At 48.0% G+C, this 23,191-nt stretch overlaps 1 long non-coding RNA gene across 1 annotated transcript in view; it reads left to right on the forward strand.

Annotated features, from left to right (window-relative positions):
* The window catches only part of LOC116217144 (uncharacterized), a 334,578-nt gene that overhangs the window by 257,588 nt on the left and 53,799 nt on the right, over nt 1-23,191 (forward strand). Inside the window, exon 5 of the long non-coding RNA XR_014886142.1 lies at nt 9,570-9,683. This is a non-coding gene — a long non-coding RNA (uncharacterized LOC116217144). The remainder of the gene's footprint in view (nt 1-9,569; nt 9,684-23,191) is intronic.

Genomic DNA, 23,191 nt, shown 5'->3' on the forward strand with positions numbered 1-23,191 from the left:
GTTGTTGTCCCTCGCTGCCAGGCACTGGGCGTGCTGCTCGCTGTCTGCCTGCTCCCCTCAGGAGGACAATCTGTGCTGGCCCCAGGGCAGCTGGAGGCAGGAGGTCGGAGCCTGCTTTCCAGCTTCATAAACCCCCGGCGGTATTCGGAGTCATGATTTCCATGTTCAGCCGTCTGCGCTCTCCCTGGGATGGCTAATCCCTCAGTGCAGGGCTGCGGGCACAGTATTGATCCGTGTCTCTCTGAACCTCGGCTGTGTGTGCTGCTTGTCAGACCTCTGCAGCAGCGTTCCCAGATACAGGGCTGGCGGGCGGGATGGGCGGAGGTGTGAGCTGGGGTGGAGGGATCCCCCGCCAAGGGGGCTGTGGAAGGTGTAACGTGGCACGGCAGTTGCTGCTCACACTCTCATGGTTAAAATGTAGGTTGCTCCAAAGGTAATGCCTCCTGGTTTTTTACGTGGATGTTATGACAGATACAAAGGAGACAGTAGTGCTATTTGACAGAGCAAATTATCAGTTGCAGTGTTTTTTGACATCATCACCTTTGTTAGCTGCACATTTTTACCAGTGATGAACGAGAGCTTACGCACAGTGCTTGTAACAGTCTGTGCCAGTGGAGGTGATTTCTGTTTCACAGCTGCTCAGATGGCGTACTTGCTAAGAATGTGTCGCCCATGCAGTCTGACATTCACTGTGCTGACACCCACTCTTTGGTCTCCATAAGTATTCACAAGCATCAGTGAATGTCATTAGATGCTGTGTTTTTGCATGGAGGAATTCAGTGACACATGTTTGTTTCATATGCACTTTCCCATCAGGTGCCATTATGTCAGACCACCACTCTGCTGCCATCTGTCACATGGCACCAAAACGTAGCGGTGTATTGGCAGGGAGATTCAGCCTACGCTGCCAGACCACCAGCATCCACCTCTAATGTTGTGGGCCAGTACCATAGGACCGGAGGCATTACTTTTGGAGCAACCATGTACTCGTGGAGCTGTGCGGAAATGTGTGTGTGGGTGAGGGATGTGCTGCTGCTGTCAGGCACTGCAGGGCTCGTGCCGTGTGTCCGGCATGGCTGCAGGGCCCCTTCCTGCACAGAGCCCCAGGACACAAGGCAGGGCCCGGGACTGAGGCTTAGAGCTTGGACGAGAGGGCTGAAAGAGGCGAAAGGAAGGACTTAGCATATTTTTAATTAAAATAACAAGCTGGGACCTGTCACTACATAGATTCCTTTGTATCCTGAGTTCCTTTCCCTCTTTTCATCTCTGACTTTTTAGATTAGGCACTCTTGGAGTAGGGATCACGTTTTCTTCTGATCTGGAAGAGGCCTGGCATACTTTGAGGGCCAGCATTGTCCACGCAGTAATGAGAGAAAGCAGAAGTGTGGTTGTGCTGCTGTCTTACTGCTACCTGCCATCGCTGTGAGACATTTGGTACTTAAAATAGTTGTGCTTAGCATGTCCGTAATGCTGAGGGCTGTTTGCAGATTAATTCTCCTGCCGCTTCTGGGGTCGGTGTTGGTGTGTCTGCTTTGGATGTTGTTGGTGAACCAGGAATGGAGGTACAGAAACACCACTTCTTCGCCCAAAGAGATGGAAGGAGTTGGGGATAGCTGCTGTGGTACGGCATTCTGTGTGGCACAGAGCTCACCATTGCTGCGTGTCCTACAGCAGTGGGTTCAGAAGGACGGCCGGCATGCTGTGTTTTGTGTTAGTTGAGGAATTAGTTTGTTCAGTGGTAGTGTTGGATGTTGCTCTGTTACGTGTGCTGACTTGGCTGAGGTGAACCTGTCAGTCAAAGCGGTGGTGATTGTATCCCACCATTGGAAATTTGTTCTAACAGTGGCACGGCCCAGCAGAACAGATTTCATAAGTGCAGCTTGATTCTCCATCCATGTAATTTAGCATAAAACCTAGAAAAGAAGCAAAGCAAACTGAAGTAATTGCAAAATACAAATTTTAATAGAGCTAATGCTCTGGAGGATCTGTGTCAGGGGAGCAGGGTTTGGGTTTGTTTGTACAGATGGGACTGAATGGCACTCGAGCTGCTGCAGGGCTGCTCCGCACTCCGGCTGTGCAGTGGTGTGCTCTGCAGCTCCCAGGGCAGGGGAAGGGCACACAGCCCTCGGTCAGAGCTTTCCCTTTACCTCAGGCTTTTCCTGTTTGTTGCACGCATCCGAGAGGTAATTCCTACATTGTTCTGGAAGCCATATGTACCGTGGCGAGTTCCCGGCCTTGATCCCACTTCCTCTTCTACCATTAAGAACAGATTTCCCCCAGCTTTTTGGAGGGCAGCGGGCATTCCTCCAGCCTGGCAGCTGCCTGTCTGCCTGTCAGGTAGGTGACCAGCCTGCCGAAGTTGTGAGCAGCACCGCTGCCTTCTGACCCACCTACCTTAATGAGGAGATGCTGCTAATTTTAAACATGCTCCATGCTGACCCTGAGCAAGAGGTGGGAGGCTGCCGAGGGCTCCACGTCTGATCACGTTAAATACAATATACAATAAAACCAGCCCAAAAATGAGCTGTGGCTCTGCAGGGCCCTCCTCTTCTTCATTTCTGCTGGGTCAGATTGAGCCTTATCTCTGTAAGACTCTATGTCAGATGCCTTGTCTCTTCACATGCCTCATCTCGGTCTTGAGATTTTACCATTTCTCCAATTCACTGAGATGGGAATACAAATAGCAGCTGATAGAAGGAGCTCCGGTGCCTGGCCAGAAGGATGCGACCAGTCTGTGGTTTCCCACGTTGTTTTTTTTCCTTTAAACTACTTGAGAGTGCTCACAAATTCGTTAATCCATTCTTGTGTTCCCTGGATATAATTTGCAGTTCTTTGATGCTCGGCTGTGTACCGCACGTCTGAGCACCGCTGTCTGATCACAGCGCTGTTCCGCACTACGTTCTGTAGTAGATGGCCTTTACAGGCTGTCCTGCACTTTCTTTTCAAGATCTGAAGCTTTCAGATATTAATAGCTTTGCCACTAAACATCGCCATACCTCTGATTAGAGATTATTGTTCTTTTTTAAGATTTCTCCACTACTAACAATGCCCGGTGTCACTTTTAATTGTCACATCTTCTCCAGCGTGAGAACAGCCCCGGCCATGTGCAGGGGTCGGGGGCGGCCGCTCCTCCGCCAGGCTGAGCCCAGCCATGCTATGGTGGGGACACGGCCTGAGCCGCACTGCTGCTGTGAGATGGAGGCGGGGGCCCGGCCCCCAGCAGCCGTCCCCATTAGCAGCGGTGTGAGGGGCCGCAGCCCTCCGGCACCGCCCAGAACCACGGGTGCGATTCGCTCTGTTTGATGGCACGCTCACAGCCGTCTCGCTGTCGCTCTGATCTTCGTTACCTGTGTGGCCCTTATATATCCCATTTCAAGTGGGAATGAGAAAGTGATCTGGTGGAGCCCTTCCCATCTTTTGGATCTGTGCTCTTATTAAGGCTTCCCTCGCCCGTATCCATCACTTTCTTCCTTTCTGAAGGAGTCAGCTTGATTCAGTACTTTTGGGACTCGGTGACATTAATGTATCTGTTTTATGTAACACGGGGTCATTATTAACAGAATCCTAGATCATAAAAAAGGTATAACAAGAGAGAAGGAGGGTTTTTCCCCTTGAAGATAATAGCAGTCACGCAGAAGAAGAGGAGGGCAGGGGTCAGCGAGCTGCTGCCTGATTGGGCGCTTGCGCTCCGCATTGACATTTCTGCAGTTTCATCAGAAAGTCTAAATAATCCATGTGAAAACGCCGGGTTATTTACAGCAGATATATATGCACTGCATGAGCTTGTGAGATACTGAAGACATAATCTTTGCTCTTGGTGCCTGCTTTTGCACAGCAGTACCCCTGCTGCTGCTGTTGATGCAAAGATGCATACAGTCTGCGAGCCAGTGCGTGGCTGTGGGGAGCTGGGAGGATGGGAGACATATGGGAATTTGGGAATAGTGAAATGAGAGCTCTGTGGGACTTCGGTGGGGGAGGGAGATGAGAGGGCAGTGCTCTGTGGATGGGGAGGTGGTACCTCTCCCCAGGCTGGGCACTGCAGGGCCATGGGGCTCAGCACACCCCCAGGGAGGGGCTGGGGCTGTGTGGGGCTCCTGCCCAGGGCCTGGCATTGGGGAGCATTTCCGGTTGGCATTTAATGTATTTTTGCATCTTCCATATTTGAAGGTTCCTTATTTACGGGTAGCTGCAATCAGCTCTTCTGATCTCTATTTTAATTTTTTTGCGTTTGTTAGAAATTTGGTTTTCTTCGATATAAATTGCAGTGTTTATGGAGGGGAGAATCTGGGATATTTTCTCTGCGGGATGTGTCAGAGAATCACTGCCCTTAGAAGCGCACAAAGGGAGCAGCCGTCGCGTGGTGCACAGCACTCCCACTGCTTCCCCTGTGGTGTTGGGCAGCTGGGTCAGTACTGAGACATCAGCCCTGGGCTGTGCCCTCAGTGCTGGGTGCAGAAGGCACTGCCTGGTCATGAGCTGAGCTCCCCAGCGTCAGCTCTGACACACGTACTGATCAGTACAACTGATGGGGTTCCTCCTTTTGTTTGGATCCCGGTTTTTAACATGTAATTCTTTTCAGCACGACTGTGAGAATTAGAAGCATTTTGTAATGGGAAGGCTGAGCTTCATGCGTTACTGGGTGAGCCCAGAAGCAGCAGTGTCAGGGAACCCACCTCACTGCATCAGATTAAAGCTCTGATAAAATTGTCGTGTTTGCAAACCAAACTTGAGTCCTCGAGATGCGTGCTTAGCTGAGTTTGCAGAAGAATAAGCCAGTTCTTTGAAGCAAAACACATTCAGAGCCATTTGACGTTTTAACTCAAAACTCTTCTTTCAATTTGCGTTGAGATTAAACTTAGCCACAAGGTCATAGCCTAGGGGGGAATTTTGGAACAATTTTCAAAGCGATTAATTTGGACATTTTTCAACTATTTAAACGCAAATACAAATGAATAAATAATTTATGCATTGCTTTGACTGAAAAATATTTTCATGTAAGAACACACAAACTGTCCCACAATTAGCATGGTCTTCAGAGCATCTGGCTGCTTGGAAAAACAAGTTGTGGAGCTGGGAAAGGGGCCACTGGCACTCCATCCTTCCTAGTTGTGTTTACCTTCATATCTGTTGCTTTGACTGGGCTGTTGGAGGGCAAGTGGGACTGTGACAGTAAGATAATACGCACTTGAGAAAAGACTATAGAACATGTTACAGAGTTACTTAAAAGTCGTTATTTTACCGTAGGAAAGTTAAATGATATGTTTAGATAAGACTTTAATTCTTGAAGAATTACAAACTGTGTAGCTAGACCTATCAGTGGTCCAAAGTGACAAAATTATGTTAGCTCTGGAGGACGGGTGTGGGTTGACAGCAGTGGAGGCTTTGGCAAACATGCACAGTGGTGCAGCTGTGCTGACTGTTAATGCTGCACTGCAGAAAGCTCCTGCAGGGCAGGGCTTCCATCAGTGGTGCACCTGAGCTTAGGCAGGCACTGACACAGCACCGATGGCCGTTAACTTCTGTTCCATGGGAGGACAGCTCTACCCATGGCCGGGAGCTGCCCTGCCTCTGGGGGAGCGTGGGTACCTGATCTCATAGAGACCTGAGAAATACCTGCAAATGTATCAGAAAAACAGTGTTAAGCAGCTGGTAAAACTACAGTGAATTGACAGTTGAACAAAGCATTTTAGAAAATTAGGAAAAAAGTGTTTTTTTTTTTTTTTTTATTTTCTTTCTTGAAAATCAGTCTGAAATTAAATAATTTATTGCATCAAACAAAATATTCTAATCAGACCAAATGTTTTTTAGTTTCAGGAATAAGAATACTTCAGTTCAGTACAGGGCAGTTCTTCAGGGCCAGCTTTGCGGTTGGCTGCCAAACCACAATCATGAGCCATGTCCCATCTGTGCACCCAGAGCCCTGGGGCAGTGGGTCGGTGGGACGCTGTGCAGGGGCTGTGTGTGGCTGCACAGTGCAGCCCAGTGCGTCACCGTCCCGACTCCACCACCCTGGCTGGTTCTGTGCTTGGTGCTGGGCTCCTTTTCCTTCAGCTATTAGTGAGGCTGCTGGTCCTTTCAATTACACTGTAGTGAATCCCTTAATCTCTTTAAGTAGTTACCCTCGTCTCAGCTCATCATGCTCTTTACCTCATGTAGCATCTATATTCCAATCCTAATCTGGAGCTGATAGTCATAGTAATGGTTTGGGTTTTTTCCCCCCACCTTTATTCTACCTGGGTTTTCATGTACCTAAGGAAACAAGAAAGGGCTGGGCTGGGTGGGAGCAGTAACCTGCAGCTGGGGGGGTGCAGGTGTACAGCAGCAGTGCTGGCATCCAAACAAGACTATTGAGGTTCTGAAGGGGAGGAAAAACATTTTTTCATGCATTTTCATTGATTTTCAATATCGTACAAAACCTGGTCTTGTAAAGCAATAACATGGGAAAGATACAATCATTGAAAAACAATTACAGATCAAATGCCCACTTCTTGAAGTCAGCTGCACATCCAGCCCACCCCCTGGGCCAGGCCCCATTTGCTGGGCACAGTAAGAGCTACAAACTGGGATTAGAAATAAGAGAATTGCAATATGGTTTGTGTTGGAAGGGACCTTAAAGCCCGTACAGCCCTCATACGTACCCTAAGCCTTCTTCCACTAGGGTTCAGCCCCTTCAGGCACTGGCGGGCTGCAGCGAGGCTTCCCAGGGCTTCTCTCCAGACTGAGCACCCGCAGCTCTCAGCCTTGTCGTAATTAGGTGTAATAATTAGATGTCCTGTTGAGATGCCGCCCTGGTGCGTGGCTTTCCTCCAGCAGTTGCCGTCTGTCGCAGTGCAGGCAGAGCTGTGCAGTGCAGTGCACCCCTCGCCTGGGGCACAGCCAGGGGCCGCTCCCCGCTCTGTTCCTGCAGCGTGCTGAGCTCCTCTCCATTTTCAGCACCCTCCATTTAGTGAATTTTCCGTAGCCTTTTGGTTGGGCTCCGCGGGCCAGGAGGGGTAGCGACCCACAGACAGGCCGCACGTCCGCCTGCCCCTGGGCACTGCACGGGGCCTGCCAGCGCTAGGAGCCTCGGGGCTCGCGTGGCCCGTGGCTGTGACTCTTGGCAGGGTTCGACATGCCCGTCCGCCCCAATTAGCGCGGGGCACGCGACGCGTAGCACGCCGCTAATTGCCACCGGCCGAACACAAGCAGCCCAGTGTGTGGGCACGCGGCGGGACAAAGCGTGAGCAGGCGCTGCCGGAGCCGTACCCGCACGGAGCGGGGGCTGCCCGCATTGCTGCCGGCCCCGGGCAGGTGCCCAGGCAACCGCCATCCGCCCGCTGCTTCGTGCCGCGTGGCGAGAGGCCTGGGCCTGGAGCCTGGCCCGCGTCACGTCGGGGCCGGGCACGAGCTCCTGCGTGCAGCCCGAACCCAGCGCAGCGGTGGGCGGTTCCGCTCCCGCCGGAGCCCCTTCCTGCAAACCCACAGCTGTGTGGGGGTGGGGGTCAGGGCCGCCTCCCCGTGTGCCCCTGCTGAGTCTCCCAAAGCACGCAGGAGGCCCCGGGCCGCCCAGCCCCACCTGCTCGGAGCGCCCCGGGCTGCTGAGGGGTTTCTGCTGCTGGCATCCCGCTCCGGGGAGTGATTCCCATAGCAGGAGGGCTGTGCTGCCCGCCCTGCCGCCAGCCAGAGAAGGGGGGGGGGGGTTCTCCTGTGTGTGGCAGAGCCTGCAGGGAAAGGAGCGCTGCTTCTTTCATCTGATCTGCCAGAGGACGGAGTAATGTATTCTCCTGTAACTAATCTGGAGGCAGCGATGGGGCTGTTCTCTCATCTCCAGCATGGCAGCAGTGACTGAGGGAATCTATCCTCCACATACCTGCCAGAGTCTCAGTAATTAATCCTGTTATATGGCCAAAATGAGAAGTCTGAGCTTTCTCTTTCTCTGCTGTTCCTTAAAGGGTCCCCTAAGGATTGGGGATGCTGTTCTACGTGCGGAAAAACAGACGTGCAGGTGTAGGGCTTAACCTTCCCTCTCCCTTTACCCAGTGATGCCAGTATTGCTGTTCCCTGACCCATCTCCTTTACTGCAGCAAGTGAAAGCTTTCCTTGGACTGGGTATCAGGATCCTGTTTAATCAGGGCTGCACTCCTGCATCTTATCTCCCAGATTTCAGGGAGTTTTTTAGGAGCTGTTTTCTGACAGTTTTAAATGTGACTTTTCTGAAAAACTGTGTGTTAGCTGCATTATCTGTGTTCCACCCCACTGTCTTCTGTTTCTGGTGTATTTATGAGTATGCTGGAACAGTGCAGAGTCTTCTGTTCCTCTCCCTTGCTATGCTTTGTTTGTTCCCTTTTTTCCCTATCTTTTTAGCAGGAATTTTCAGGAACATTAATCCCGTGCTCCATGGCAGTTTAGTTTCCTTAAGAACATTTAGTGCTAGAAAAGCTTGTAGAAGATCTGCCTCCACGGTGTCCGACCAAATCCTGTCTGAGTGCAGCTCTCTGGGAGGACATGCATCTGTGTGCAGGAGCCTCAGCTTAGGGGCTCCCCCAGAACACCGTATGTACCCGTGTGCTAATTCAGGCCCCACTGTCTCCTACTAATTTGCCCCTTCTGACAATCTGATTTTTCTGTTTTACAGTTCCAGTGGTTGGTTCTAAGACTCATTTTAAAGATTTGTCACCTTCCAATTCTCTGGTATAAAGAAAGAAAGAAAATTTGGCAGTTTGATATTTGAGCTGTTTTGAACCTCTTGCGAGAGGACTGTCTGCTTTTGGTGATGTGTCACTCCGGTGTGCCAACCTTCCCAACCTCCTCCATAGCGAACGTCAGTGCAAAGAATTAATTTAGTTTTGCTGCTGTGTCCTTATCTTTCTTAATTCCTCCCTTTGCGCCTTGATCATCCATCAGCTGTGCTGGGTGACTGACAGGCTTCCTGCTTTTGTGTTTGGGAAGTTTTTATTAGCTCTCCTAACTCTAGCAATTGTTCTTCAGGATCCTTGGCTTGCCTTATCATAGTTCTGCATTTCACTTGCTAGATTTACTGTTCTATTTTCATTGTTTGGAAACAACTAACATCTATTTTTCTGAAAGTAACTTTTATTTCCAGTATCTTCCTTCTGTCTGTGTTCTAACTCTCCATTGTATTTGTTTTTGTTCCTTGTGCATCCACTCCCCTGCTTATTACATGGAAGCAGTGCTGGGCTGCAGTGGTTAAGCAGAAAAGTGAGACTGCAGAACTTCTGTCTTTGCTGATAGACAAGTCAGAGTGAGGCCATGACACTGATAAACTTGCAGGTTGTTCATTGGCAAAGTCACCTGTATGAAGCTGGTGCAATCTTTTATGTGTGAAGGCAGACAGCTGGAGAATGCACTGGGAAGTGCAGCTCTGTAGCAAAATGGACCTGTCATATAAATGTGCTGTATGTCAGCTTGTAGTTGCAAGAGTTGGAACGTTTGGGAATGTTGACTGAATTTGAGTTGACCACAAATTAAGACTACTGTTTACTCTAACTATGGTCAGAGTTTTTGATTCCTTTGTGCGATATTCAAAGTCTTCTGAATTCTTCATGTACTTCATATTCTTTTGTTGGCAGGCGCTGATCTGGAGAATTTGTACCAAATATTTCCAGGCTGAGTAAGAACCATCGCTCCATCCCCACTCATTGTTGCTGGATCTTGGTACATTATCTTCACATTTCCATACTGAGGTAGGGAGATCTTCTATGACCTCATTTTCTTAAGCCTTGAAGAAGTGAGTTTTGTGTTGGTAGCCCTCCTGGAAAGTGTAATATAAATAACGTGGATTAAAAGAAATGTGATTACATGTAATGCAACCATGCTGCTGTCTCAAACAGATTTTAGAGTTCACTGTGTCTTTGATCCTCTGCCATTCTGGTAAGCAGCAATATTTGCTTGCCCTTTCTTAAATGGCCGTATTTCTCAAACGGCCTTCATTTCTTAAATGACTGTTTTTTGATAAATGCCATCTGCATGAGGTATTTCCTAGCATATGGTTTGCTGGGTGGTAGTCTTAGCTCCTCTCATTTTCCATGGAGTGAGATGAATGAAAAGGTGTTTTTTGAATAAGGCCATTCATAATGTGCTATTTTTTTTTCTGGGTGTCTTCAAGCCAATGCCTTGTCAGGTTATAGCTCTGCGTAGGCTAGTGAGTTACCTTAGGGACTCCATTGCTTAATTATTTGTCTCAGCCCTAACTCTTAGTTTCTGTCATTAGAGGACAGGCCAAATGATCAGTGTCCTTGGCTTAATCTTAGCAAGAAAGTTGTCCCTTGAATTTCTGCTCTAATCAAACAGGCATAAGGAAAGATGAGAAAATAAGATTTCTGGCTTGTTTCATATTGTGTTTGGATTGCTGAAAGTAAATCATATTCCGATGATCTGTTTCAGATCTTAAGTATTCAGTTTCTAACGCTTACAGTAAATGATGTGCTGGCAGAAGAAACAGAGTTAAAAATCAGCCTTCTTTTCTGGCTAGTCTGGAAGTCTCTCTCTGCTTTCCCCATTAGATTTGGCACTGAAGATGTACCCATTGTCCAAATGGGTCTGTGAATTACCTGATTTTAATTTATCTGTGTGTCTTGAATAATTGTAGAGTCATTCATAAAAGCTGGGATACTCTATAATACCAAAGCTGTGTTTGTGTAGTATTGATAGCAATAGGAAGATTAATGGTAGGATTCACACAACACCTGTCAGTATCTTCTGTCTAGATTGAGAAGCGAAAGGTGCGAGTTTGGGTTTGGATTCTTTTCTTGATTTATTTTTTTATCCCTTATGGAAGCTTCCTCTCTTGCTTTCTTCATATGTTTTTAACTGAAGTATTTTGTTTACTACGTAAGTGCATGCTTCAATTTCTTGAGAATCATCAGCTTTACAAATTAAATTGAAGCCCTGGGAAATTCTGTGATGGGCAAAGACGAGCATTCTCTTTGTGTCCTTACTCAGAAGATCCCAAGTAAAGCATCTACTTTTTCCTGTTTAGTCAGGAACCTTTTCAAACGTTTGTATCTTTTGTGTGTGGTGTATGATGGTCTTCAGATTTTGTAAGCTGAATCCAGAGATTTGAGTGAGGAATATTAACACTGCAAACCCACCTTCCTTGAGCTTGAGTGAATGTTCTCGACTTTGATCTGAGAATGAGAAGGAAAGATTGATGAAACAGAGAAGGTACAGACAAGCAGGCTGAAGGTGAGAGATGGAAGAGAGAGATAAAAGAGGCTGAAATGCAGAATGTTTCAAACATTTCAGGGAGATTACGCTGCGTGACTTTTTGTGCCATTTATATGCTATCATGTCATTACTAATTTTGTTGTATTGTAAATTGTTGTATTCTTTAGAAACATCTACAAATGGAATAAATTTTGGGACCCATCTATCACAGTTTTCGTTAATGACTGTGGCAGAGGAAGCAGGAAGGTGCAGAGGGACCCACAGCCCTGGCACATGGGAAGGTTGGGTTGTGAGAGGGTGAGACAGGAGGGCAGTATATGAGTGGAGCAGACTGAGGGCAGCCAGTGACCAGGCTGGGACACTTTGTGGGTGTTTGGTTCAAGTGTCTGTAAATAGAAATGGTGAGAAACAAACCGTAAGGGATTAGATGGGCAATTCCTCGCTGCAAGGGGGAATGAGGCAGAAGCCAGTTTAATTTATGGCACGTGGGTATGCACACATGGTGAGCAGGTAGCTGTGCCTGTGGTGTTACCGGTGATCAGAATATTGTATCCAAATAATTTGTAGGGCAAATGTATAGAAGTGATACAGTTGCTGGAAACCAGGATGCGTATCCATTTTCATCACACCCACTGTTTTTTAGCTTTAATTTTTAGAAACTTTCATTCTCTAATTGTGACTGTCCTTCTCAGATGTATTTTCAGTTTAAGCAAAACAATGCTGCATTAAGGATGATACCAATGTAGTAGTTTCTGTTAGTAGGAGATATTTCTGACCTCCAGTAACACTTAATGGTCGGGCTGGAGTTTGGGAAAGAGAAAGTTGAGGGATAAAAAGTATTTCTAAACATCTAGGCAAGAACTGGCTTTCGTTTAGATGAATTGTAATGCTTTAAAATTCTAGAACTGGTTGGCACAGGCAGGTACAGCTTTATTTGGGCAAATGCTGAGAGATCTGAAGGTTCGCTTGCCTCAAGAAAAGGCCCAAATCCATGACGAGCTTCAGGAAAACCAGCAGTGTTGGTTCTGTGAAGACCAGGCTGTATCTGAGTTGAGTAAGCATTTGTAACCTTCGCTTCTGTGTGTTGTTATTTTTCTCTTTGGATCTGACAGAGCCTTGGTCTTGGAACTGAAGGCTTTGATTTCAATGTGCAGTGGTGAGAAGATGCTATTGTTTATATTGCTGCCCTATTTGTCATAGACTTTATTATTACTATTGCATTTATCTGTTTGTTGACCACCTGTTCTTCAGTGAGCGCTAAGAAGCGGAGGAGCGAGGAGCACTGCCGCATTTCAGTGGACACAGAACTTGTGGTTTGCGCCTTCCGGCATCACCTCCCGCATCCCAAGGGGCAGCAGGGAGCCTGGCCTCAGAGCAGGGCTCAGCAGGAGTCCTTCTGCTTCCCAGGGCACTGCTCAGCCCAGGGCAGGCCTGTCAGGTCCCTCTCTGAGCACGCGGTGTTGCTGCTGGGCACCGCTCCCGGTTTGCTCAGAGCACTTCTTGTTGGGCATCCTGGGAAAATCAGCGCACAGACAGCATCCCCTGCCCAGAGAGGGGACAGGTGCTGCCCGGCAGCCTTCACCGCGGCTGGGCTGGTTTGGTTGGTGGCCATGGCAACCGCTGCATCTGGAGAAATTCATGCTTCCATATCAGAGGGCAAAAAACGTCTGTGCTGCAGCTTTGTCTTCGAGTGAGGCAGTTCTGTTTTGTAATCAGGCAGTGAAGCACATTGTGGATTTTACTGACGGCAAGAAAGGGGTTGGAGAATCCTTGTTTGTTTCTGGGCTTGGCATGTTTGGCTTAAAGTTGGCTCTGTCACGGACGGGGCGTGCGAGAAACATCCTTAGGGAATGTCGCATATAAGATCCTGCTCCCCAAAGCTGTATCCTGTCTATTTACTAATATTTTCTGAGGATTGTTCTTCAGCTTAAGTATGTCTTGATCTTCTGGCATAAGACCGTAATGTGTTTTTTATGGTAGCTTCCCTGTATTTTATTTCAATACTGAAAATAGAGTGGGAACATACTTGCAACTCATCATCTGGGTGATGTGCTAGCATATGACAGGCAGTTCTCATAGGATCTCCCAGAGTACTCCTTAACTGGCACAGAGGCTCTTTCAGAAATTACAATGAAAGTCAGTTTTTATTCCAGTGCCTCCAGAACTCTCTGGTCCCACAGCACAAGTGGTCCAGCAGTAGGACCCATGGTAAGCAGCAAGCGTTTCATCACTGTTTGCAGCGTTTACAGTTAAAAGTTTAATTGTAAGGATTTGCCTGTGGATGAGGATAAATTCTGAAGATATTTAATGGTTTCGATGTGTTTTTCTACTTGTCAATGCAGATGAAACTACATTGATGTCCCTACCGTGCATAAATTAGAGAGATTTCCTTAGACACTAGCTGATTCTCTTATTGTTTCCCTTACTGGGAGATAACAGGCATGCGGCAGGTAATGAGGGGTTTTCTTTCAACTTCTTCAACAGATAACATCTTTAAGTTGTCTGTCTTCAAAACATTCAGGCTGTGGGCTCTTGACTGGTGTAAACCAGCATGACTCCACTGAAATTAGCGGAGATAGCTCGTTAGCCACACAGCCTAAGAGGCTTTGCCTGTATCAGAGGAGTCTGAAATACATTTTCCTTTCTCCCTGTTAACATTCCTGCTTTCCAGTAGTAGGTATTACACAGGTTTTCAGAGCTCAGGAAATTCCTGTGGCTGCAGCACGTTTTCAGTGGTGCTGGGATTGTATTCCTACAGTTAGAGGTGAGCAACAAGGAGAGTGTCTCCGGGCCCCAATTCCTGACCTTCCAGAGCAGAGAGCAGTAAGGCTCAGGCTGACGTGTGCTCAGACTACCCGTGGAGATCTGGGCTTGATCACAGACTCCTCCTTTCTGCATTCATATTTGCATAAAAATCCTGCTGACATATGCCTTTGTGGTGTGTAATACACCCACATATACCCTAAAAAAAAACCAAACAGACATATCATGCAGTAGAGATTGTTTCAAAACTTCCCTTGTTTGATAGATGCTGATAAAAAAAGCCATGCTTGGGTTAAATCTCTTTATTCTCCAGAGCTGTGTGACGGCTCAGCATCTGTACTGCTGTTTGTGTAACCAGCGCCGTGCCAGGGGAAGCTGTGTAAGCACCCACTGCCCATCCCACACCCACGGCCCCACAGCACGGCCAGCCCTGCTCACAGGGGCGAGGGACGCTGGAAGGGGACTCAAAGGATTTTAGAAGTTCATGCTTACAGGCAATGAGGCTTTTTTTCTAATTAAAGTTCATTAGTAGCGATAGTAGTAATTATAACATTAACAGCAGCCTGAGCAGGAACAATTAAGGCTTCTCTTTTGGCCAATTACTGGCATCTCTTTGAATCTCTGCACAGCCAACGCTGCAGCATCCTGTCACAGACCGCCGGCACGGAGCGCTCTCACGTGAGCCCTGGCACTGGAGGGACGCTGCGTGCTTCCGGGCGTTCTGCAGCCTGCAAGGATTTTCGTCTCTTCTGGCCCCAGTGCCTCAGGACCTCACCTTTCGGCCTGAACACCGTTTAAATGTATCGTTTGTTTTCATTATAGGTTTTGCATCTCTGCCTTTCATTCTTGTTCATGAACGTCTGGAGTCCGATTGGAAAACAAAAGGCAAATGCAGACATAGCAGGCGATCTGACAAAGGACACAGTTACAGCTCTGGCAGGCTCCACCACACCGGTGGCAGTGAGGAGATGGCCGTTTGCTGATTGCCTGGGGTTGACATAGCTTGGTTAGTATGCTAATCCAGCCTCTCACATTTAACATTCAGATCAGGTCTGCGCAGAGCGCGGCGCCGGGAAGGGGTGGCTGCCTGGAGCCCCGACTGCGCTGCAGCGATCGCACACACACCCAAACCCAGTGGCTCTGCTGCCATGCGCTCTCTCCCTCTTGCACATCCTCTTCCCTCTCCTCCCCTCCTGCCCTCCCTGGTGCACACGCATACATACCATCCAAAAAGCTTCCCGCAGATGCTGAAAAATAGGAAATGTGGAAAAGTCATGTATGATTGGCTCATTTCTCTGCCTTCTTGTCCCCAAAGATTCCCACTTTAATAGATCATGTGTTTCTGCTGCTGGAGAAGCCCAGAATGTAATTCACCAGAATTCAGTAATAACAAAGCAAGACGAAGTTTAACATCCAAAGCAAAGGGATGGCATTTTTGTAGCTCACATACAACGTAACAGTCACCAGAAGGCTTAAAATTCCCTCTGTCCTCTCTCCCCACCCAACCTCAGCCCAGGAGAAAGAAAACATTACAATCCATTCATTTAGGGCAGCAATCAGATGCCCAGGTGGGAAGTAAAGCTTGCTCCTGCTATTGCAGATGATTGTTCCTTTTCCTGTGAGCCTGCAGGCAGGGAGTTGTGGTTTCCAATTTCCAGAATTAAGGAAGGAATTGTTTCCAGAGTCAGTTCACATGGTAAAGTCCAGCAGATCCTGCAGCCACAAGAGAACTTAATTCCTCGAGCTGCCTTTTCTTTGTTTTTGTAATGTCACAGCAGTTCTGGAAAGGCATATGGAGAATCATTAGCGTCTGCTTGCTTTCGGAGGGCTTTGGAAGTTGCATTTTCAGAGACCAGGTCAGATGTAGGTAAAAATGAGTCTCCGTCCGATACAGAAGCAGACAAAGCAGTTTAACCTCTGAATTATAGCACAGCTCCATAGTTCTGTCTTCTGTTGTTTCATGCTCCAAGCAAACTGTTTTTTGCAGTTCTCCCTCCTGGTGCCAAGCACGTATTCCAGCTGCAGCTCAGCAGCACAGGGAAATTCCTTCCAAGTCTCTGGCAGAGCAGTCGGCGCTTTCCGGAGCTGCAGGCATGATTGTCCTTGATTATTTTATTTCTTTGGCTCTGATCCAGGATGTTTCCTGTCATCATTTCAGTGTCTTTTCTCATAATCCCTTTTCTAAACATCATCAACAATTAACCGATTCTCTCGTATCTGCAAACACATGCACACACAGGCAGACGCGCATGCACACACACTCCACTGAGTCTCATCAGTGTCTTTTTTGCCTTTAAGTATAAGAAATTACAGCTTCTCATTAGCTGAAGAGCATGTTTTGAAAGGCTTTGTGTTTACTCACTTTGCAAGTGATGCTGGCGCTTTTAATTATTCTCCTTTTGCATATCATAAGAGAGCAGGGAGCTGCTCCAGCCAGCCCAGATGAGCCGCGTTCCCAGGAAGGCAGGAGGAAGGAATCGTTTTTTACCTCTGCTGCTGCTTTCTTCCTTTTCTGTCAGCCAGCCAAGGAATCCCCCCAATGCTCTTACGTAGCAGATACCAAAACTGTGAGTCACTTTTCGCTCCCAGAGCAATAAGTCCACCACATCTGCGTGCTGAACGGCGAGCACAAGGCTGGAAATTTCTCCAGGCTGCCAGCATGCCCCGGCATCAGTTCTCCACCGATGACTTTGTTTTCCTGCTCTTGCTTCCTCTCCTCAGCTCCCTCATTCCTCCTTCTGCCTTCCCCATTTTCTTTCTTCCTTCCTCTCCATCCGTCTCCGTGGCTGGCAGCGGTAAGCCCGGTGAGGTCTGGGTCCTTCTCGCCTTCTGTGGATTTTTTTGTGTGCAACTGCAGCAGCCTTTGGCTGCTCACTCTGCCAGGTTGGATCACCAAAGACACACGACTCGCACACAATGAATAATCAATACAGATATTGATCTGCGGAAAATGTTTGTAAATTCCTGAAAGGGGAATCGGGAGCGCGGGACAGGGAGGCTTGTGGGGGACGACAGGGTGTTCCGGGCAGCGGCTGCTGCAGAGCCGGGTCCAGAGCCCGCGTCCTGCCGCCTCCGAGGTGACGGGTGCTGGAATGCATGCGCGGGCGGGCGGGCGCGGGGGCTTCTGTATTTTCATTTCTCTACAGCTGCTTCCTCCGAAGAATCGGGAGGCGAGCAGCTGAGAGGCCCCGCCAGTGCCATGCCTTGGCTGCGGTCCAGCTCTGTTTTGTTTCCATCATCACACGCCACTTCAGAATTTGCATAAATACAAGGGTTATTTTCTGTTGCGTCTCCCGAAAGATTTAAAAAGATGGAAAAGTGTTTACATGAGGAGGGATCGCTGTCTCTGGTCATCGTTTCTGGGATTTGCTTTCAAATTGACACGTTTGAAAGAAAGAGAGGTTGAAAGGAAAATAAGGGGCCATGAGAAGGACTTGGAGAAGGCTGAAAATGCTTAAATGTGGAAAAGCGTTAGGCTGCGGTGCTGTTCCATGCTGGTGCGGGCACGGAGCGGGGCTGAAGCCTTCCAGCCGGGGCCCCGCTCTGCACTTGAGGCGAGGCTGAGGTGGTGAGGGTTGGGGCCTGGGACTGCAGCCGGGGCCCACGAGCAGTGTGGCCCCTCTGCTGCCTTCGGGCCGGCCTGCATGGCCACAGAGCCCTGCCCCTGCCAGCGGGCAGCCGCGGCTCACCCAGCATCATCCCTCCCTCCTCGGCTTTCCTGTGGTTACGGGGAAGGACGTGTGCTGGAGGTGGTGGAGGACACAGTTGTGGGACCATCTAGTACTCGGCCCCTTCTATCAGGCTGGGGACTGACAGCGTGGGCCCTGGGAGGCTGGCGGTGCAAAGGGTGCTGCTCAGTCCCTCAGGCTGCTGCCAGTGGAGCAGAGCATCTGAACAGCCCTGCGCCACCGTTGCGGGGCCGCCCATTGCTGACCCCTGCCATAGCCATGGCGGCCGAGCCCTGCCGTCCTTCCCTGCAGCGCCGCTGCTGTTATCAGCCTGCAGCAGCCGCCGGGAGGCCGATGGCGCTTGTTCTCCCTCCTGCTTCTGATTAGCTCCTGCAGTCCAATTAGCAGAGGCATTTATATCACAAGGGGCTGAGGTGCCCCTGCTCATCACGGCGGCTCAGAGCCAGTCATAAATTCTACCGACACTACATCTTTGCTGTGACATGGATTAATTACGGCTCTGGGCCTCTGAGAGCGGGTTTGCAGAGGACGATACACACAAATGCAGGAGTTGAGAGCAGACCCTGCAGCTCCATGCATCCCAGGTCTGAGTGAGGCAGATGGGGCGGCTGGAGCATGCTGCAAACCCTGCGCCGTGTCCATCGTGAGAAACTGGTCATGATGTCTCCGTTGTATGCTGCAGAGCAGAGACTGAGCAAAGCAAGGAGGGCTGTAATAGCGCACTGCTTTGCCAGGTGAGATGTTGCAGGCCATAGGCAGCGGCACGGGTATTGTGTGCTGGCAGGGCACAGCCCGCAAAGGTGGATGTGTGTGCACAGGGAACGTCCCTGCTCACTGTGCCTCACCAGCACCTGCTCCACCTTTTTTGGTACTTCTGTTCCAGAAATACCACTTTTCTGGAGCTGTTCTCCCATCCTTGTGGGTGGGTTCCCTCCAGCTGCAGTGCTATTTCACTGCAGGGGGTGGGAGCAGCAGGAGGAGAGCACCCAGGAGAACAAAGGGAGCAGGAGCACTTTATGCATTCGTGTCTGCCTGCTCTTGTCTGGTTGCGTGGTTCTGTGTGGCTCTAAGCTTTGGCACCCCTCTGCTTGTTTTCCTGGCACTGTCACCTGGCTGTCCATTTGTGTGTCAGCTACTTATGTACTACTCAGCGTCCGTTTATAGTCTGCTCCACTGCTGCTTTGGCCCTGTGTCTGTCACAGCCTTCTGACAGTGACACTGCACCATACCAGACCTGCTGGCTTGTTCCAGCCACACACCAATGCACAGCTCAGCTGAGCTGCCTGCCCACCAAAGTTTGCTGTTTCTGTGCATTTATGCTTTTCTCTATTATTGAAATAGGATTTTGTAGAAGTCCACAAAACCACCTGGTAAATGCATGAGTAGTTGGGATTTTAGAGAAAGGAGGATGCGTGTTAAACTTAGTAGCACGTCAGCTCCTTTTGGTCTGTTTCGTTGGTTGGCTGACAGATCATCAAAGATGGCTCCTGCTGGTAAAACTGTGTGGAGTTGGTTGGTTTGTTTGTCTTATTTTGTTTTTAAGTGGGTGAAGATTGGTGTAGCCCAAATAGAGCTCTATGAGCGAAATAGTTACTTTTCTAGTAAAGAGACATCCTTCCTAATTTTTCAAAACAGAAACATCTTTTGCTTTAGTATGACAGTAAATCCTGCATTCCCTGACCAGTACATGTGTTGTCTGTTGTCAGACCAAAGCCCTCGTTACTCAGCTGGTAACTCATGCTGACGGCTGGAACCTGGCCTTGTGCAGATCCAGGCGGGTACGGGTTGTTCCCATTCAGGAGGGTGTAGTTAGCCAGCTTACACCCCCACCAGCAGTCAGCTGAGGTCTTTACTTGAAGAGTAATGTTTTTCTTTATGTATTATTAGTTCTTGGGAAAAAAAAAAAAAAAAAAAAAAGCTGTAGTAGAAGCTTCAGACCTAAATTTTGGAATGAGGTCATTAGGCTGCAAGATCCCAGCATTCCCTCTGAGCATAAAACCAGTAAATCCGTAGTTCTGAAGTGGAGCTGAGTTTGATCCTGTTTCAGATTTCCTTGACTTTTGTCATTTCTGAATGACATTCCCAATGCGTCGTCACTTTGGTCAGCTGCTGTCGCTCCATGTTTGCTTCCTAAGGTCAGCCAGCACTTTGCATTACGCTGCTGTGTGGTTTAGCTCCTGATGTGACTTTTCTCCATATTTTAGTGGACCATAAAATGTTGCTGGTTTGATTTCTTTTTAGCAAAACTCCGACGAAGTCTTCTTCCTGGTTGGAGTAAATCTGCACAGTGATCTCTGTCCAGCATAACGTTTTGGTAGGTATTTTCTTGATTAAAACTGGCTGAAAATGTGTTGCTATCTTCACCCCCTCACAACGTTGTCACTTAAACAGAAGACTTTCTGCATTTTTCCAGATTTGCTCTAAACAGATCAAGTGTTTATTTTGTTCCTCTCTTGTCTATTTTAATATTTTTGTTTCAAGTTTACTTTTGTTGCAAGTTTTCATGTAGTTTGTCACATTGCCCTACATGTGCTTTGACTAAATGAGCAGTTTAACTGCAGGTGTTGGAAGCAGAGGTGCATTGCAGCACTTTTTAACAAAAGACACTTTGATGCTTTCTTAATGGAAGGAGAAGATTTTAAAACAATACACGAACAATATCAAAGTGGAATCTTTGGAAATTCTGTTTATGAAAAAATAAAATAAAAAAATAGGGTGTTGTAACATTGTTTGAAATGAAAGAAAATCCAGAGCGTGCAGTGAGAGCTGTCTGTCCTTTGGCCGCCCCTCCCTGCACCCGAAGGGCTCCGCTGCCACCTCCGCTGCCGGCCGAGCGCAGGGCTGTGTGCGCAGCAATGGCAGCGAGAAGCCGCCCCGCTGGGGCAGGGCTGGCTGTAGTGGGGGCATGGGGGCATTCCTCGGTTCTCGGATGCGTTCTCTCAGGTTCTGAGATCAGTGTAGCACCAGGGTTGAGCAGACCTTCCTTCTGCTGCTCTCTGTCCCACCTCTCTCTGTTTCCCCTCTGCTGCTTTTGCGTATCCTTCTCTTGAGAGACGTCATGCTCTCGGCCTTGATGATGGAACGTGGCTGATGGATGCTCTGCTTAGTGCCGTTCCTCTGTCAGCCGCCCGCTGCTGTTTCCTAGATTTCAGCCCAGAAAAGTGCTCTGCAGACTTGGCACGACGGCACCCATCTGGTGTGAAGATGTAACATCGGTGTCGTTCTCTTGAGTTCATCTCCAGTGCCTGAGTGAGGTGGGACCTGACCTACATCTCCATTTGCTGTCACGTTGCTTAGTCAGTAAGGGAAGTGCTCTCCTCCTTGGTAGGTGACTTTACCCTTTCATAAGATTGTCCTGCGTGGATTGTTCCTGAAAATTGCAGTTTAGAGGGTGTATTGTCAAAAATTCTGTCTCTCTTTCTGCTTTACTATCACCTCATTTTTTTTGTCATTTAACTCCAATTATGGGATGCTAAGTGCTTTTGGAAATTTCATTGTTAATATCTTCTTACAGTGCTATTAACGTAAATCAACGTTAATAGTGTCCCAGCAAGTGTAAAAGCAATCAAAAATTCAGTACTCACGAATCATTCTGTAATTTCAGCATAAAATGTTAATAGAAATAAAATCCAATACCATAAAATATCGGCAAATTCAACTTTAAATACATGTGATGAATGACTTTACCGTTCTGCTGCATCCCACGGCCTGGCGCAGTGCGAAGCTCTGTCGGGGAAGGTCTGCACACACCTCTCCCTCCTCATCCCCATCCTGGCACGCCTCGTGTGCACCCTTGTGCTTCTCCAGAACTGAAAACTCCATCTTTACTTACAAGAGGCGTCTGTGTTGGGGCAGAGGCACTACCAGCAATCTGTTAACTGATCTTAACTGACAGGGACCTGCTGCTTTTTTTTATCACTGGCTTGAAGAGCTTAAGCTGCATTCCCTTTTATTGAGATGGGGTTTTTCTTACAGATCTTTCAACTCAGAAGTTAGATTGTGAAGATCCGTCAGTTATTTATGGGAAACTGTTAGGAGAGTGACACTGGTCATTTCTAAAGAAATTCAGTGGTTGGCCTGAACATTCAAATTAAATTTACCATTAAAATGAAAAAAATCCCCAAAGTGGTACGCATACAACAGCTGGGTGTTCAAACTTTACTCTGTTACACAGTCAATCTGGAAAATGTTGATTTTTTACTTTATTCACTTATTCCAGTGAATCTGGGTTATTTGTGCTGGGTCTTTAAAACTTGCTTAAGAGCCCTGTGCCCAGAGAGCTACAGGCAGTGCAGGTTAGTCTTGAGTCCCTGCATCGCTGGGCAAGGAGCACCAGGAGAAAGCTGCAGTGACAGGTCTAGAAAAAGGTTTTATCAGTGAAAAGTTCTCCTGGTCAGTATGCAGATACCTTTTCAGTCCTTATTACCTTTTTCCCCCGTTCTCTCCATGCAGTGTCCATGTCACCAGTCTTTGGATTGGTCTCTCTGCTCTCCTGGCTCTCTTCTTTCTCCTCCCGTTTCTCACGTGGTTTCTTGTCAGTAGATTCCTGCAGCACAGCCACACGGTGTGGTTTTATGGGTCCTTTAAAGTCTGCACGGGATTTCCATGACAATACTTAGAAGATGTTAGAGAGCTGTCTGGTATCTCTGGGTACCTCATAAGGGATATCAGCAGCGAAGGTGCTCTGTGTTGCTGTCTCTGTATCTGTCTCCACAGGCGTCAGACACAAGAGAAACTTAGAACACGTAGGTTGGTTGTTTGGTTACGTGCTGCTCTGAGCAGTCAAGCCCAAGAATTCAGGCTGTCTCGGGTTTTGGATCCCCATATCCTACTACATTTTTATCCAGAACTTTTAAAAGGAATTTGTACTGTAATAAGGCAAAACTGTTTTTTGTGGGGATTGCTTCAATTCTGGTGAGATAGCAGGATTATCAAAATCATTGCTGGATTATTATTTATTGTTGCATTTCATATAACATTTTCTTTTTAAAATAAGTCTTTGAAATCAAAGGCTTTATTTGCTGACATATCTGTATGGTTTTTCTTTGAATTCAGCAGCTGTTGGATCAGCCCCTAAAGTGGGGAAGCTGTGGTTAGGATGAATGGCTTAGAACCTGCAGAAGCTCTTTTGTTGGGGTTTCATTTCTTTTGGTTCCTCTTGCCCTTTTTTCTGCCTTCTCATGAAATAGAAAGTTACTCATTGGGTGATTTTCAGTGTGAATCTGCCAGCAGGGTCCCAGTGGAACGAGCACAGTCAGGAGCAGTGAGTGTGAGGTCCTGCTGGGCATTGCCCTGTGCCAGGAGTTCTGCTGGAGTGGTACCACTGCTGCTGTGCTGCTTTCTGGAGTAAGTAATGATTCTGTGATTCTGTGAAATCCCTGCCATGAGACAGTGATGAAGGCTCTGGATAGTGCTTCTTCACCTGCCTGAGTCTGCAGATCGTGATATCCACCTCATTTGTTGAAGACTGTAATATCCTAAGAATAGCAGGAGAGCAATAGTGACATGTTCAACCACCTTGCTCCAAAAAGTAGTTACAGTTAAGTGGCTTTAGTAAAAATTCAGTGATGAAG

This window comes from Meleagris gallopavo, chromosome 13, assembly GCF_905368555.1.
Source record: "Meleagris gallopavo chromosome 13, MGAL_WU_HG_1.1, whole genome shotgun sequence".
NCBI lineage: Eukaryota > Metazoa > Chordata > Aves > Galliformes > Phasianidae > Meleagris > Meleagris gallopavo.